At 41.5% G+C, this 17,362-nt stretch overlaps 1 protein-coding gene across 1 annotated transcript in view; it reads right to left on the bottom strand.

Annotated features, from left to right (window-relative positions):
• Arhgef4 (Rho guanine nucleotide exchange factor 4) overlaps positions 1-17,362 on the bottom strand; it is a 206,320-nt gene that overhangs the window by 66,599 nt on the left and 122,359 nt on the right.

Genomic DNA, 17,362 nt, shown 5'->3' with positions numbered 1-17,362 from the left:
GCCCTGTGCTGCCAGGGAGCAGAGAATCCCCTCCCTTTCCGGAACTGTCAGGTTCTGAGAGAGGGCTAGCCACAGAGGACCACCTGTTCTCCCATGTCCTGAGATAGCATGCATTTCTAACCACCTTCAATGATTCCCCCTTTTAAAAAATAAAACTCCAGTTTTCTCCCTGAGTTATTCTTCATTAATGAAAATATTCCTATAGTAATACCCTGAATAAATCATCTCCTTAATTTTCCAGTGCATTTTGTCTTTCACAGTCTTGATATGGACTTGTATAGGATTGGGGCTCTCCTTTGGGTCATTTTTGCTCCCTTCAGATAAGGGCCACTCCATTCCTGACTGGACCTGGGACCAGCCTGTGTCCCACTCCTGGCCCTGTGCTCTAGATTCCAGTCCAACCATAGCACAGAGAATATTTGGTTTGATTCTTTCTGAGTACCCACTTGAGTTCTGGGGATGGCTTCTTTTGTTTCATGCTGTGACCATTTGGTGATCTATGTGGACAGATTAATGTTTACAGAGACCTTTTTCTGTCAAGTGGTTGATAACAGAGAATCTGGTTTGTTAGTCTTTTCTATTTGTCTCTTAGTCTATCTTGAGCTCAAATCAATAACTAATTTCATTCCCACTGGGAAGCAGATATCCAGACTGGTGAGTTTCTGTTTGACCCATGACTGAATTTATAATTGAAACTGCAAGCTTTCTCTCTGTGTGACTGCAGGTCTGTAATTCAGAAAAGCCTTTCCCTCTCATTGTGTGTGCAATAAGCTTCTAATTCCAGACAGTATTATCAAATTTGATACAGTTTCTTAAAGGAGCTCTATTCCAAGTACCTGGACAAACTGGATATTTCTAAAATCACCACAAGTTAAGGAAATTGAATCTCAAATGCTCTCAATGTGCAAAAAAGTGTTTTTTTTGTTTTTGTTTTTGTTTTGTACTGGGCATTGAACACAGGGATGCTGTACTACTGACATTCCCAGATCTTGTTTATTTTAATTTGAGACGGGTCTTGCTAAGTTGCTAAGGCTGGCTTTGAACTTGTGATCCTCCTGCCTCAGTCTCCAAGTCACTGGGATTACAGGTGGGCACCACTGCACCCAGTTTAATAGGTTTTCCTGACTGAATAAGCTAGCATTTCTTCTACTAATGTTTAAGATTATAAAGAAATGTTTAATTAAATTGAATTACTTTTGAAAAAAACTTTCACCTGTCAGTTGAATAGATAACCTGGAAGATAATTTTCAAGATTTTCAGGTAACTTAAAACCCTGGAGTTAATTAGTGGATATTGAATAGATACCTAAATCATTTTAAAAACAAAATAATGAATCACTGATTACTAAACATACTTTGTTAAATATTCTTTTATTTCTATATGCTACAGAGAGACTATACATTGAGTCTGTTAATGAATGTGCTTATTTTATAGTACAACTTTGAGGAGTTATACTATAAGAGCTATATAAGATACAGGTATAGAAAGGAATTTGTGTGGCTGGGTGTGGTGGCACATGTCTGTAATCCCAATGACTTGGGAGGCTGAAGCAGAAGGACTGCAAGCTCTAGGCCAGCCTCAGCAACTCAGGGGGGCCCTCAGCAACTTAGTGAGACTCTTGGCTATATGGCCAGCGCTAGTGAGACTCTGTCTCAAGGTAAAAAATAAAAATAAAAAGGGTTGGGTATTGTGGCTCAGTGGCAAAGCAACTCTGGGTTCAATCCCCAGTAGCCACACCCTGAAAACAATTTAAAAGGGAAATTTTATTTGTCAAGCTTAAAGCTGTTTAGCTTCAGGGTTTTTCTTTTTCTTTCTTTTCTTTTCTTTTTTTTTTGTTTTTTTGTGGTGCTGGGGACTGAACCCAGGGCCTTATATTTGTGAGGCAGGCACTCTACCAACTAAGCTATCTCCCCAGCCCTTCATGGGGTTTACATAACATGTTTTCAAAAAAAGCATTTAAGGTTGGGCATAGTGGTACATACCTATAATCCTAGCTATGTGGGACAAAGGCAGGAAGATCTCAAGCTACAGGTCAGTCTGGGAAACTCAGAAGGACTCTGTCTCAAATAAAATAAAAAGGGGTTGGGTTGTACCTCAGCAGTAGAGCACTTGTCTAGCAAGTGCAAGGCCCTGGGTCCAAGACCCAGTACTACAAAAAGAGAGGGGGGGGGAGAGAGGGAGGGAGCGAGAAAGAGGGAGCTAGTTTCAAATATTACTCTGGTGCAAAAAGAATTTGGTTTTCTCTTTGTTAAAATGAAAAAAATTCCTAGGATTATTCATCAGCTCTTAATAAGAGGTTGTAAAAGCTTATCTGTTGCTTCTGTATAACTGGTCCAGATAGTGTAAATTCTTTGTATTATCAGAATCATTTCCTATGTTTTATGTTGACTCTAACATATCCTTGATTATTAAAAAAAAGTTTCTTACTTAGGAAAGAGCCAAGGTTCTTTATAATCACATTAACTTAAAAATACAGTATTGTCACTTTGGTTAAATACGTAGCCAAGTACTATTCTTGAGACCCACATAACTACCTAAATTGATGTTCAAATCTCCCCCCAAATTTTGATATTCTGCCTTTTAAAAATCAAATACTACATAACTTTTGCCTAAGGCCACCTTCGAGATTTCCCAGAAGGCTCTTGGAAAATCTGAATGCATTTGTTCTTCTCCCTTTGTAAAATATGCAAGTGCTAGATATATTGAGATTTACTTGATATGTTACTACTGATGAGTTGAATGGGAAGTGCTGTCAAATGGGAAGAGATATTCAGCCTTCCCTAGGTTGAATCTGTATGGGTAAACGGTTAATATAAATATTTCAGAAATCGTATGCGAGGTGGGAAGAGGACATCCTAGAGAAAATGCCAATACCACACTTGTGTACTATGTTCTGTCTGCTATTATACAACAACAGGACAATGTTATCAGTCATAATTTCAATTATTTAAAAATGTAAAATTCTATAATTAAATTAGCTTCTTGTAGGTAGTGGTATTCAATAAGAAGTTCATATCAGTTACATATGGAATTTTATTAATATACAGATATTTAGGCCTCACTCTAAACTTACTCAACCTCCTTACAGTTTTTCTTGAGAGAATTTTGGCATATTCTAACCACATCCTTGGTATATTATAATATATTTTGTCAGGATTATTGTATGTGATATCTGAAGATGTTTTGCTCTGTGCAGATTATGTTCATTCCATTTTTATAAAATAGATAAAATGTTAATTGTCTTCTTTGAAAATAGGATTAAGCATTGTGTTGATACTGTCTAAAAACTTTTTGATTGGCTTTATTATCTTATACTGCAGAAACAAACTTGTCAGTTTATAGAATTCTTATAAGCTCAAACTTGTCAGTGACAATATTCTTGTTATGGGCTTCAAGTCATTTACTTTTGAAAATGATCAGTAATAAATTAATTACAGCCACTTTACAGATGATTTTTTGTTTTGTTTCATTTTATTCTGATGCTTCAGCTTGAGTGCTTTGTCTTCAGCCAAAAACAAAACAAAACAAAACAAGACAGACTCAGAGCCCCACAGAAAGACAATGCCAGGTACTTTTGGGTACAGGCTTTGATGACAGTGCATAAAATTCTTTTGAGACCACAATGACAAGCTGGGGCCAGATTTTCAGAATGGGATGGGCTCAAGAGACTGGTAGTTCAAGATGGAGCTGAGCAAGAATTACATAAAACCAAATGAACTTTGGAAGATGATTGTGGCTTTTATTTGGAATATTGTTGATATTTTAATGTACTATTTTCTAGATACTTAAGGAACCCCTCTTTCTTCTCTTTTGGGTTATATTTTACTCATAGTCATTTAGTAAACCATGCTTTTATAATCTGAAATGAAACATCTGAAAATGAAATATTTTTCTCCCTACTTGACCCCTCCAGAATATGGAAACCTTACTATGTGTTCTCAGTTTCATGAAGAAGTAATTATTTGTATAGATTCAGTAAGATGCATAATTATAATGTACTCAAAAAAATACCACCTCCACAATAAAATATGTAATAAATTTTGAAATGAAAAAAAGAAAAAAAGAATCTGTCCTCCTTGTTAACAAGATATCTATTGGAAATATTTGTTATGTAAACAGGACTTGCCTGTTCATATTTCATATTTGAAAATGATGCTCATTTAAACAAAACATGACTGGACACTTTTAAAGAGCTAAGGTTGACTCCATGAAGCCAACACTTTCCCCTTCTTGGGAAAACTGCTTATAGGGTTCCCGAGCTTATATAAGGAACATCACTTTCTGGCAGACCCAGGAACTTTAATATATTTTGGAAACCTTGGGATGGGAGGAAGTCATGAAAATCTATAGGCATTGCAGGTGATATCTGGTGAGGACTTTTTGGTTTGGCTTCTTAGCCTCTTAGGTACAGTGCTTATGAACTAGACGATCTCACATTGTTAAGATTTCAGTTCTCCCAAAGGAGATATATAGATTCAAAACAATCTATACCCAACGTGCAAAAGCATAGTCTGTAGATGCTGACAAGTTAATTATAAGATATACATGGAAAGGTTAAAAAAATAGAACAAATAAAACATTACTGAAAAAGAACAAATTTGGAGGGATTGCATACCTGTTTAAAGTTACAATGTGGACTTGAATAGAGTCCAGAAATACACCCATATAAATATAGGGTTTTTGACAAAGGTACAAAGACAATCAAGGATATCTTTTTAACAATGTCAGGAAAGTATGGTCTTTTTAAGAAATGGTGCTGCAAAACCGGAAATACACATACAAAAAATGAACTGTGACCCTTTCCTCTAACCATATAAATTAACTCCAAATAGATGAAACAAATCTAAGTATAAAAATACAAAACTATTAAAACTTTCAGGGGAAAACACAGCAGAAACCCTCCGTAACCTTAGGTTAAGTAAAGAGTTCCAGATGCCACATCAAAAGTATGTCCCATAAGAGGAAAGTGATGAATTGGATTCAACTGAAATGATAAACTTTTGTTCTGCAAAATACGCCATTAGAGAATTAAAATACAAGCTACACACTGGGGAAAAAAGGTTTGCAAATTGATTACAGTCTGGGAAAGCACTAGTACTCCAAATATATAACGAACTCTCAAAATGCAACAATAAGAAACAATCAATCCAATAAAGAAGATTTAGGACACTTCACAATAAAGATATACATAGGACAAATAAGAAAGGATGCTGAATATCAGAAGTCACTAAGGAAATGCAATTTAAAACCAAATGAGATATGACACACTTAATAGAATGGCCTAAAAATCTGGCAATACTAAGTGCTGGTGAGAATACAGGTCAATGGGAAGGGAACTGTTGTACTTTGCTTGCAGAAATGCAAAATGTACAGCTACTTTGAAACTGAGTTTGTTAGTTTCTTATACAGTTAAACATACATTTACCATATGTTCCAGTGATGCATTTCTACATATATACCCAAGAGAAATAAAAACTTAAGTCCATAGAAAGTCTTGTGCACTAATGTTCATAGCAGCATTATTTGCAATAGCCCAAAACTGGAAACTATCCAGATATACTTTAACTAGTGAATGGATAAACTGTGGTACATCTATTCAATGGAATACTACTTAGTAATTAAAAGGAAAAGAAAACTACTGATAAATGCAAAAACATGGATGTAATTTCAATGCATTACACTAGGTAAAATAAGCCATATTCAAAGGCAACTTATGATAAAATTCCATTACTATGACATTTTGGAATAGTCAAGTCCATAGAGATGGAGAATAGATTAGCAAGGAACTGAAGGGGAGGAAAGGAGTTAATTACAAAGAGCAGCACTGACTTTCTGGAGTGACCAGTCTGTTTTGGTAGTTTGAGATGGTGGTGGTTACATGACTATGTATTTATTATCTGTCAAAACTTTTAGAACTGTACACCCAAAAGTGTGCCTTTGCTTATTTAACATTAAAAATAAAGAAACATTATAAAGAAAGAGCAAGCAAGAATGTGCCACATCAACTTTCTGCTTAAAACCTTTCCATGGCTCAAGGCTCATGATTAGTCTGTGTTACTAAGTATGCAGCTTCCTCTTCCACTGTGCGCATTATTCCATGCTATTTGCAATTGCTATATACCAAAAGCACCTGCAATACCCTGCCTAGAACCCGTGCTCAGCACCATAGGCTTCCTTCCTCCTTAATCCTTCTGCAACCATGTGTGTTGGTCCTCTCCTAAAAGTGCTTTCTACTCCTTAATACAAGCAAAATCGCATACCTTAGGCCATACCTCCTTCTGCCAAAGGGTTTCTCCAGACAGGTCCCCATAATAGCAACCTCTTTTAAGCTTTTTTAAGCAGTGAAATTTTGGGGATAGTTAAACTCTACACATTCCAAGAACTGACCCTTGACCAACTCATAGGAGATTATTTTGGAGTCCTTGGAATATCCTGTTTTTGTACAGTTGGGTCCTTGAGCCATGCCAGATACTTTATGTGAACAATGTGGTTTATGGTGGGGACCTTGAGCTATCCCGTATAGTTTGACCTTTTGAGGGCTTGAGACTGAGTCAGTCTGGTGGATGCTACATGCTTAAAATAACTGACCCCCAAATAAAAACATGGACACCTAAGCTTGGAGAACTTTTCTGGGTGGCAAGTCTTTGCATGTTGTCACAAGGGATTGCTGTGTGGATTAAGCATAGTTCATGTGAATGCAGGGGAGGGACACACCTAGAAGTTTGGGCCTGGTTTCTCCCAGATCTTGCCCTTTAGGCCTTTTCCCTTTCCTGATTTTTCATCTGTATCTTTTCACTGTAATGAAGCAGAACCAGCAGAACCAAGAGGGTGACAGCATTGTGAGCTCTCCTAGCAAACCATGGACTGAAAGTGGTTTGAGCACCCCTGACACATCACCCTACCTGGGTTTACCTCCACCAGAACACTTGTCATAATGGATTGTCATTTCCTGTCTCTCGCAGTGCTGTGATTTCTTTAAGGACAAGAAACCTGTATAATTCATTTATCATCACTAGTGCCTGGAACTGTGCCTGGAACACTTATTAAATAAACATCTGGCTGAAAGAAAGCCTAGCCTGCTGATGCCCACCTCAGCCAGATAGTTGCCTCAGAGTCTTGCAGAAGAATGTGGAAGTGCCATGAGTTCTCTCCCAAAAGAAATCCTATGACTTTGGCCATGCAAAAGCACAGGTAGTGAAAACCATCAACCCCAGGAACCAAGAATGGAAATTAGGCTTGTCAGATGAAATACCCACAACAGGAATTTTAAAAGCCTTAGCCAAGTAACAGCAGAGTGGTAGCTGAGAGTTCTGGAGGCTACCATGGTTGGGGGAAAATGAGACCAGTGAACCAGAAGAAGGGCCTTGGAAATTCCACCCTGCCACCTACATCTCATTTTCTAATTCTGCCTTTCAGGGAAGTTGTCTCCACAGCAGGATGAATGACATTTCAGTGGAAAATGTCAACACTGGACTTTGAAAATTCAAGAAGTCTGTTGGATATGAAGAAGCCTATGGATCTTGCCTGGATTCCCTGCCTAATTCTCTACCCTGCCAGTAAACTGCCACCTAAGACCTCAGAACCCTTTGTGTTTCTTTCTGGGGCTCCAAAAATGTTTAGCAATAGGCTTCACCACAAAAATCACACAACAATAATTAAGCTTTGCTAAGGAGCCCTTACTGGTAATTCTTAGTCTTCCTTAAGAGATAAACACAGTTCAATTAAATACACACGTGCTTTGTCATAGAGCCTTAAGTCCACTGAAACAGAAAAACAATACGCAGCAAATGCCAACTCAGTGGGGAGTGCCCAGCCCAAATCAATACCTTGGACTAGAGTCATGGGATTTTGTTATTGGAAAAGACGTCAGACCATTGATTTTAATTTCCTTGTTTTGCAAATGGAGAAACTTCCCCATTTGTGACTGCTGAATAACAACAGTGAGCATGTTGAGTAGACACAACACTATTTCTATATGCCAACCAAACCAGCACACTGTCCTTCCTCACTAGTACTGGAACAGCCTCCACTTCACACCTAGCAACGGTTTCCCACCAAGTCACATCAAGCCTGGCTTGAAGCTCTCTTCAGACATGGTCTCATGGGCAATCATGGGTAAGTTACTGTACCTCTCAGTCCATTTTCATATGTAGGTTACCAGTCTTGTACCCAGCATATACAAAATGCTCGGTAATCGTTAATTCCCCTTTCTTCTTTCCCCTAAATTCTCCTTGCTAGTAGCCTTTTCCAACCAGACCTCCTCATCTGAACCACAAATCCAGAGAGAATTACTGGAGTGCTTTTCTCAATGGTTCCCACTGATGGCAAAAAGCTTGTGGCACTGTAGAAGAGAAGAAAGTAATTTGTTGTATTCGATGGCTGCCTTAGGGCATCAGGGTTAATTCTCTTCAGAAATCCAAATAAGAAAGGTGATGGCTTGATGAATTTACATGGTTCTACCGCAAATGTGGCAGTATCTTTTTACAATCTAGTACTGATCACTGCTCATGCGAGTCTAACCGACAAGGCAGGAGGTGGGGTGGGTAGTGAGATGCGAGTGGGGCAGAGAGGGTGAGGAGGTGATTTAAAATGCCTCCTCCCTGTGCTTCCACAGCTGGTTGCTGCTCAATACTCCTGGAGCACAGTGAACTGCCTGCACACCTGGCAATACTGAGCCCATCCGGAGTGGTCCTGTGAGCAGCATTGCATTCACTCCCAGGTCTCACGCCAACTCTACAAAACCATGTTGCTTTAAACCTTGCCCTGCAGTTAAAGGGTCATCTCTGAGGTCCTCAAGGAACAGGCTTCATCACTCACCTAGGACCCCCACCAACCCCCAACAAACACACAACCTAGATCTTCATGAGAATGTCACTGATAGATCTGAAACTCATTCAGGCTGCCTCAGTTCCCCTAGGTTGGTCTGGGGAGTTCCTGGATCTCTGGGTTGCTTCATAAACCTGAATCTCTGATATCTCTATCTGTCTCACTGATACACATTTCCCTGGGATATAAGGAAAAATGGAAGGGCGCTCACTGAGACCTGATGGGCTGGGTTTATAGTTGCTGAGGTGGCACCACACATGTCTTCTAACTCTAGAAGTCAAAGGAAAGCCTCTGGGCAAAAGACAGGGGAAAGTAGTCTCTCCTAGTTTATTTAAAGTCCCACTTAGCATATTATCTAGCTTGGTTCTATTTAAGCACCTGAGAGGAGGGAAAGGAGTTTTTAGGGAAGTTCCAAGGGATGGGAAGGAATCACAGCTGTGGAACAATGAAAAACTTTAAGTTGCGGACAAGAGCCAGATTATTAACTTTTCTGAATTTCATGAGTCTGCTTTGGAAGAAAGAAGATGGAAGTCATGTAGTCCTAATGCAGAAGTGAGCATGTCCTTTACTTTCTTTCCCCAAACTCTCTCACTAAAAGGTCCAAACCCTGTCATTCAAGGTGCTCTCAAAACCCTGTCAGAGGAACTTTTATTCTCCTTTTCAACATGCCTGTGCTCCATACTGGGGCCGACTACGGGTCCCCTGGCTCCTCTCTGGCTTTGAAGTTCTGATCTAACACTATCTCACCCCCAAACCTGTGTGGGGCCCTGCAACTTCCACACAGGGGACCCCCTAGCTCCACACAGAAGCATGACAGGTGTACCACCTCCCTGATTTCTGGGCGGCAACTGTCTTCATAGCAACCACTGCAAAGGCTCAAAATACTTGTAGATTGTTTGCAAAAAGTGAAATATAGAGAAACCAGTGCAGCAATTAACCAAGGGAAGCTGCTCACCACTCATAAAACCACTCTGGACTACCTCACTCCTTATTTAAGGCAGAAGCCTTCGTCTCCATCAGTACCCAGATGTGGTCCTCGTGGCAGGCAGAGGAGCATATGGTTCCAGGAGACATCCAAGCAATCCCATCTCAGGAAACCATTCTTGTTCCAAAGGACACAAGATGAGCCCCTTCTGGGCTGGGCCACTCTGTTCTGGGGCCAAGACCAGACACACTCCAGACAGAAGGTGCAGTCAGGCCCATCATCGGTTGTTGGATCCTCTCTTATCTTCCCACCCTTAGGTCAAAGAGATGCAGTTCACAAAACCAGGTATGTGCCTAGTCAAGAACGGTTTAGGGAAGGGAAACAGCCCATCCAGGGACCAAATGCTAGTCTCGCCTTACAAACTCAGTTTCCCAGTTAAGGACAGGCCTGCTACCAGAGCCAGCAGGGTACCCACTGTAACAAGTGTTCCACCTCTAAGAAGTGAGTTAAAGGGACAGGTGAGAGGAATCGTTAAGACAACCAGAAAAACAGGAATTAGAATGGCAAAGCAATGGAAAGGAAGGAACCAGGAGACGAAAGGAGAAACAGAAAAAGTGAGGGAGGAAAAGGAGACAGGAGAGACAGTTGGGGGGGGTGGGTGGGAAGGATGAAGGAGCTCAAGAGGACAGACGCGCCCCGAGCCGAGGGCGCCCACGGCGCGGAGGGCGGCGGCGCCCTTACCGGCGGTGGCGGAGCGCAGGCTCTCCAAGCTCCAGGAGCGGGACAGGGCGCCGCGCATGCCCCCGCTGCCGCCGCGGCCGCCGCACACCACGCCGCTGCTGTCTGAGTCGGAACCTGGGGACAGCCCAGCGCTGCTGCTGCTGCTAGTGCCGAGGTCGCCGCTCGTCTGCCCGCTGGACTCGCTGGGGCATTGCTGCGCCCTCATGCAGGCGGGCCCGAGCTCCAGCCAAAGGCTCGGGGGAGGCTGCGATTGGGGCGGCGGTGCGGCGACGGCGGGGCTGCCGGGCGAAGGGGCGCGCGAACCGGGGCCAGGGCCGGCGCCGCCGTCGGAGGGCGAGGGGCGTGCGGGCTGCCGCGCGGCGTCCTCGGCCCCATCCCCACCGCCGCGCGGCCCGCTGCTCCGGGCCGGCTGACATCATGGGGCTCCGCTAAGGAGGCTCCCGGCCGGCCGCTGCCCGCTTGGGCTCTGCGGCTGCGGCGACCGGGACCCTCTTCAGGCGCGGGGCGCGCGGCTCAAGGAGTGGGGAGGCGCCCACCCGGCAGGGCGCAGCGCATCCGTTCGCCGCCCGTTCCTGGCCGGCCCAGCGGCGCTCAGCCGCGGCTGCGACCCCGGCGCGGGTCGCGGGCCCGGGCGGCACGCGCTCACGCACGCGCGCACGCAGACCAGGAGCGGCGGCGGGCGCGGGCGCGGGCGCGGCGCACCCGGACCCCGAGCGGCCCGGGGTCCCCACTGGGCTGTGCTGCCGCCGCCAGGATTCACGTGCGTGTATTAGGACGCGGTCATCCTCAAGAGTGGGCACGTGGTGGTGAATAAAGTTGGCGGTTTTCTCCACAAGAATTACATCTCGTTCTGGTGAGAGACGAAGGCTCAGTCCCAGGTGGAGACCTCAGCGGGCAGCACCGCACTCCCGGACGGGGAAACACGCTCCGCCCCGCCCCTAGCCCGGCAAGCACCAGGTGAGTGGGGACGGTCGCACCCTTGATCTTCCTAACAGCCAGTGGCCAGGATCGTCCCCCACCCAGCGAATATAGACTGGCCGGTGGCTTGTGTGTTTACAGGGTTCTAAAAAGTAGAGTCACAGCACACAGTTTTACAGTATGCTTGGAAAAGTCCAGTGACAGGCACAAAAAATTGGGGGCCTTAAAGGCTCATGACAAGGAGCTACAGATTACAAGTGTTTCTTTTGGGAGGGGGAGTAGTTTGGAGTCGGAAAGGGCTTCGTTGATGTTTCCTTCACTATCCAGTCACTCCTGAGCCTTTGGTAGGCTCCTGCCTAGGTGATGAGATACCTTCACAGCAACAATCAATAAGTCATTATATGAAATACAAAATCTAGGAGGTAAAATGCAGTGGAAGTCGTGGTCTTACTCTGGAAGTTGCCATGTGTGAGAAAAGTCCTGATAGAGGCCCATAGGGCTGCTGACCACTTGCCCCCCAAGACACACAGCACACACACCCACACACCCATGCCCCACCCCATCATTACTCTAAGCCTTGGAGCTGGTTCAAGTGTAAAGTGAAAGTGACACTGTGAACCTACTATATGCAGAACACAGTGCTAACTGCTGGAGTTATAATGAGAAAATGTAAGACTAGATTTGGATAATAGAACTTATATGAGCCTAATTATCCAACTATCTCCTCTAAGAGTCTTACTAAAATGAATGAGAGGTTGTAAAAATAGGGAAACTGAGGTGGACTCAGTCCCCCAGTGATACACAACCGTTAAGTAATTAAATCACAACCATTTAATAATTTTCTGGAGTGGTCCTAAAAATGCATAGCAATTAAAGAAACATCTATTCAAGAAAATCGATGACAATGCAGTAACAAAGGTGAGTCTGGCATTTGAGCCAAGACTATAGCTAAAGGAGGCAGAGACTCCACTTCAGACTTCTGTAGACAATAAAAAAGAGCTCCCTCTCCTCCCAGCTACTAGCCAGGTCTTTCCTCTCTAAGGAGCAGGACACAAGCATTTCTCACCCTGCTCCCATTTTTCACCCCGTTACTGAGGCTCTCCTGCATGAGAGTGGTTGAGCAGTAGTAAGGATGGGTTCCTTCTTTTGGCTTACTGAATATTGTGGCTAGGGTACCCCTTGTCCCTGCTAGAAGTGGTGGTTCCATGGCAGGAGAGGCAAGCTGCGGGCCCTGAGTACTACTTCCCTTCCCCAAGGGCTCTAAGTATTACTCAGAGAGAAGCCTGTTTTTGCCCCAACCCTGGTGTCCAGAGTCTAGGCTCAAAGATTTTGCCTAGGAGGAAAAGCAGACTGTGAAAGAGATAGCACCTAATTTCTTCCTAAAGGAATTGACCTTATTTATGACAAAGCATGGAGAAGTTTAAACCTAAAAGTGTTTTCAAGAACAGTGGAGGTTGTATGAAAGGAACTAGGAGGTGATTCATGGACCTAATGAAGATCCAGCCTAGACTGTAACCCCACTAGTTTGCACAAGAGAACTGAAATTAAGACAGCTGGGAGGAACCCTCCTGACATTTGACAAATACCCAACATTGCCCTCAGAAAGGATTCCTTCAAATTAGTCAGAATTTGGTTGGAGAAGTTTGTAGAGAAATTTATGCCTTTAGGATAATATGTAACATTAATAAAGCAATTAATAAAGCAATCAGCTCTTGATTAGTAGAATTTAACAACTGGATATGGTCAGAGAAAGAATGGAGGAGAGCCCTGGCAAAGCCACGTCATCCAAGGATGACTGTGGGAATCCCCCAAACTGCACTTTCTTACGGCATTATCAGAGGCTTAGCACCGTGGGAACACAAATGAAAGCCATGGAAACAATTTACCCAGATACTAAACATTCAAATCACAAGAGCAAGGCAGGTGGGCAACCAGTACTCAGAGTTGCTATACAGCATATAATCTAAAATGACCACTTCCCAACCAAAAATTTTGAAGTAATGCAAAAGTACATACTGACCTATACACTGGAAAAAAAGAAGGTCATGGAAACTGCCTTTAAGTGTGACTGTATGTCATATTGATCATAAAAAAATTCAAAGTAGCCATTATAAACATGTCTGGAGAACTAAAAGAAACCATGATTAAAAGGAAAAAACGTTAATGACAATGACACATCAAATAGAATATCAAAACATAGACATCAATGATTAAAAAGAACCAAATGGAAATTCTATAGGTAAAAGCCCAGTATCCGAATCAACTCACTGAAAAGGTTCAAGAATAGATTTGAGTCAGGCATGGTGGTACACACTGCAATCCCAGTGGCTCAGGAGCCTGACACAGGAGGATCAAGTGTTCAAAGCGAGCCTCAGCAACTTACTGAGGCCCTAAGCAACTCAGCAAGACCCTGCTTCTAAATAAACTACAAAACAGAGCTGGGGACATGGCTCAGTGGTTGCTCCTGGGTTCAATTCCCAGTACAAAAAAAAAAAAATAAATAGATTTGAGCAGGTGGAAGAAAGAATTAGTAAACTGAAAAACAAACTAACAGATTATGCAAATCAAAGACAAAAACTATAAAGAATGAACAGAGACTTGGAGAAATGTGGGACATCATCATCATTTTACCAACAGAGGTAAAATGGGAATATCAGAAAGAAAGGAGAGAGAAACGAGAGGGAAAGATCAAAAAAATAATGGCTAAAAACTTCTAAAATGTATTGAAAAACAATAACCTAAACATCCAGGAAGCTAAAGAATTTCCAAGTAAGATAAATACAGAGCTCACAAACAGACTCTATATTATAATAAAAATGCTGAAGTAAAAGGGGAAAAATCTTGAAAGTAGCAAAGAGGAGCAACAAGCTACTTACAAGGGCTCCTTCTCCCAAAGAACAATAGCTGAGCTCTCAGCAGAAACTACTGAAGCCAAATGACAGTCAAATGGTGTGTTAAAAATTTCAAAAAGAAAATAAAAAAACCTTGTCAACTAAGAATCTTTTCTGCAGCACAGCTTTCTTAAAAAAAAAAATGAAGGCTAAATACTTTCCTGGATAAAAACAGAATTTATTGCTAGCAGACACCAACTTATAGGAAATACTAAAGAGCGTTCTGCACACTGAAATCAAGTGACTGAACAATAGAGGGTAATTTGAATCCAAATTATACAAAAAGCACCATTGAAGGTGATTTTGCAATTAAAAAAGATACTATCATTTCCTGTCTCCTTTCTTTTTTTAGCTGATTACAGAAGCGACTGTATAAAATAATATGTATATAATGCATTATTGGGCTGATAATATAGAAACAATATATATGGCATTTGTCTTGTAATAAGGCATAAAGGGAGTGGTTGGAGAAAAGTTCTTAGGGCTCAGAAAATGGTGACAATAATCATTTTCACAATCCTCTTGGGTTTGTAACATCAGTAGATATAAAGTATATAACTAATACCACAGAAAGGGGGAAAGGGAATAAAGCTATACAGAAGTAAAAGTTTTAATAATATGGAAATTAAGCTACCATATGTCTGAAGTTAATTATGTTATGCATATGCTAAATCCTAGAGCAACTACTAAAATATTTAAAATACTGAAAGAATCACAAATGAAATTAAAATATACATTAGAAATAGTCACTTAGTGTCAAGAAGTGATAAAGGAGGAATAGAAGAACAAAATAAGAGTTATTTAAAAAGTAAAATAATTCTGGCTTTGGGGAGTGATTAGATTAGATAGGCCTTTAGAGTGGAGTCCTAGTGATTGAATGCAGGTGGCTTTATAAGAAGAGGGAGAAAGAGCAGACACGTGTGTGTGCTCATGTGTGCTTGCTCTCTTTCTGGTACTGGGGATTGAACTCGGGCATTCTACCCCTGAGTGACATCCCTAACCTTTCTTAAAAAGTCTTAATTTTGAGATAGGGTCTCAGTAAGTTGCCGAGGCTGGCCTCAAACTTGCAATCCACCTGTCTCAGCTTCCTGAGTCACTGGGATTACCAGTATGTACCACTGCACCTGGCTCCTGTCTCTATGTGATGCTCTGTCCCACTTTAGAACTCTACCAGCAAGAAGGTCATCATCAAATGTGGACATTGCACTTCCAAAAGTGTGAGCCAATTAAATTTCTTTATAAAATTATCCTTCCTCAGGTATTTTGTTCTAGCAATTTAAAAAGGACTAATAAATGATTTTAATGAAAGAACAGTCTTTATTACAAATAGTGTGGGGACAACTGGAAATCTACCTGTACAGGAAAGAAGCTGGACCCTTTCCTAACATCACACTTAAAAGGTAACTCAAAATAGATGAAAGAGCTAAATGTAAGAACTAAAAATATGAAACTCTTAGGAGAACACATAGGGGTAAATCTTCTGTGAACTTGAACTTGGAAAAGGGAGTCTAAGGTAGGACATCAAAAGAATAAGCAACAAAAGAAAAAAATAGATAAATTGGACTTCATTAAAATGTAAAAAAAAATTATGTTTCAACAAATGCCATCAAGAAAGTGAAAAGATAACCCACAGAATGGGAGAAATATTTATAAATCATATATCTGATAAGGATTTTGTACTCAGACTATAAAGAATGCCTACAACTTTATTAAAAACAGAACCTAATTTGAAAATAAGTAAAGGATTTAAATATACATTTCTCTAAAAAAGATATAAAAATGGCCAACAAGCACATAAAGATGCTAGACACCAACAGACACCTGAAAAATGCAAATCAAAATCACAATGGAAAAAAAAAAACCCCACAATGAGATACAACTTACTAACATCAAAAATTAGACAACAAGTATCGATGAGGATGTGGAGAAATTACACTGGTGGTGGGAATGTGAAGTAGTGCAGCTGTTTTGGAGAACAGTCTGGCACTTCCTGAAATGATTCAACATAGAGTTACCATCTGACCCAACATTTCCACTCCTAGGTCACATCCAAGAGAAATGAAAACACGTCTACGCTGAAGGTTGTATACAAATACTATTGCAGCACTGTTCATGAGAGTCAAAAGGTAGAAACAATTCAAATGTTTATCAACTGATGCGTGAAGCAAATTGCGGTGTAGCCATACAATGGAATATTATTCAGCCATAAAAAGGAATGAAGTACTGATACAGCTGGCAGTGTGGACGAACCTTGAAAATATGCTAAGTGAAAAAAGCTGGTTACAAAAGACTAGATCCTACACAGTTCTGGTCACACAAATTCAAAATAGGGAATCTGTGTGGAGATAAAGTAGACTGATGGTTCCTTATAGTGGGAATGGAGGTGTGTGGTGATCTAGGAATTGTGGGAAGAGGCATAAACTAAAATTTATAGGGTTTATAATCAAATGCTGAAAATGTTCTAAAAAGACTGGTGATGACTACACACATCCTTGAATATACCAAAAACCACTGACTCGTACAGTTTATTTATTTTTTTATTGGGTACTGGAGGTTTAGCCTGGGGGCACTTTACCATGAGACACATGCCCAGCCCTTTTTATTTTTTATTTTGAGACATGGTCTCACTGAGTTGCTTAGGGCCTTGCTAGATGTGATTCTCCTATTTTAGAGTCCTGCATTTCTGGAATTACAGGTATGCACCACTGCACCCAGTGAGTTGTACACTTTAAATGGGTGAAATGTATCTCAATAAAACTGTTAAAAATTCAAGAAAATCCTTTACTAGCAATAGAAACTAGGGAGGGTTGTCAGCTATAAGACACAACAAAGATACACTTGACTTGAAGAAAGAGGGAATGTGAAATAATCTTATAACCCAAAGGCAAAAGAAAAATTCCTGGGTAAAACCCTGTAGACCCTTCCAAAGGGCTGAGCTCCAGAGCCATGGTGGCATCATGTGCATGTGCTACACCAAGGACTCACAGAGTTACTTCTGCTCCTGATGGCTCCCCTAGTAGGAATGGATGTGCTGGAGTTTATCCTGGTCACCAACTTGCAG

The sequence above is a fragment of the Sciurus carolinensis genome, chromosome 3, assembly GCF_902686445.1.
Source record: "Sciurus carolinensis chromosome 3, mSciCar1.2, whole genome shotgun sequence".
Classification (NCBI taxonomy): Eukaryota; Metazoa; Chordata; class Mammalia; order Rodentia; family Sciuridae; genus Sciurus; species Sciurus carolinensis.
This window is presented reverse-complemented; position numbering and strand designations above follow the sequence as displayed.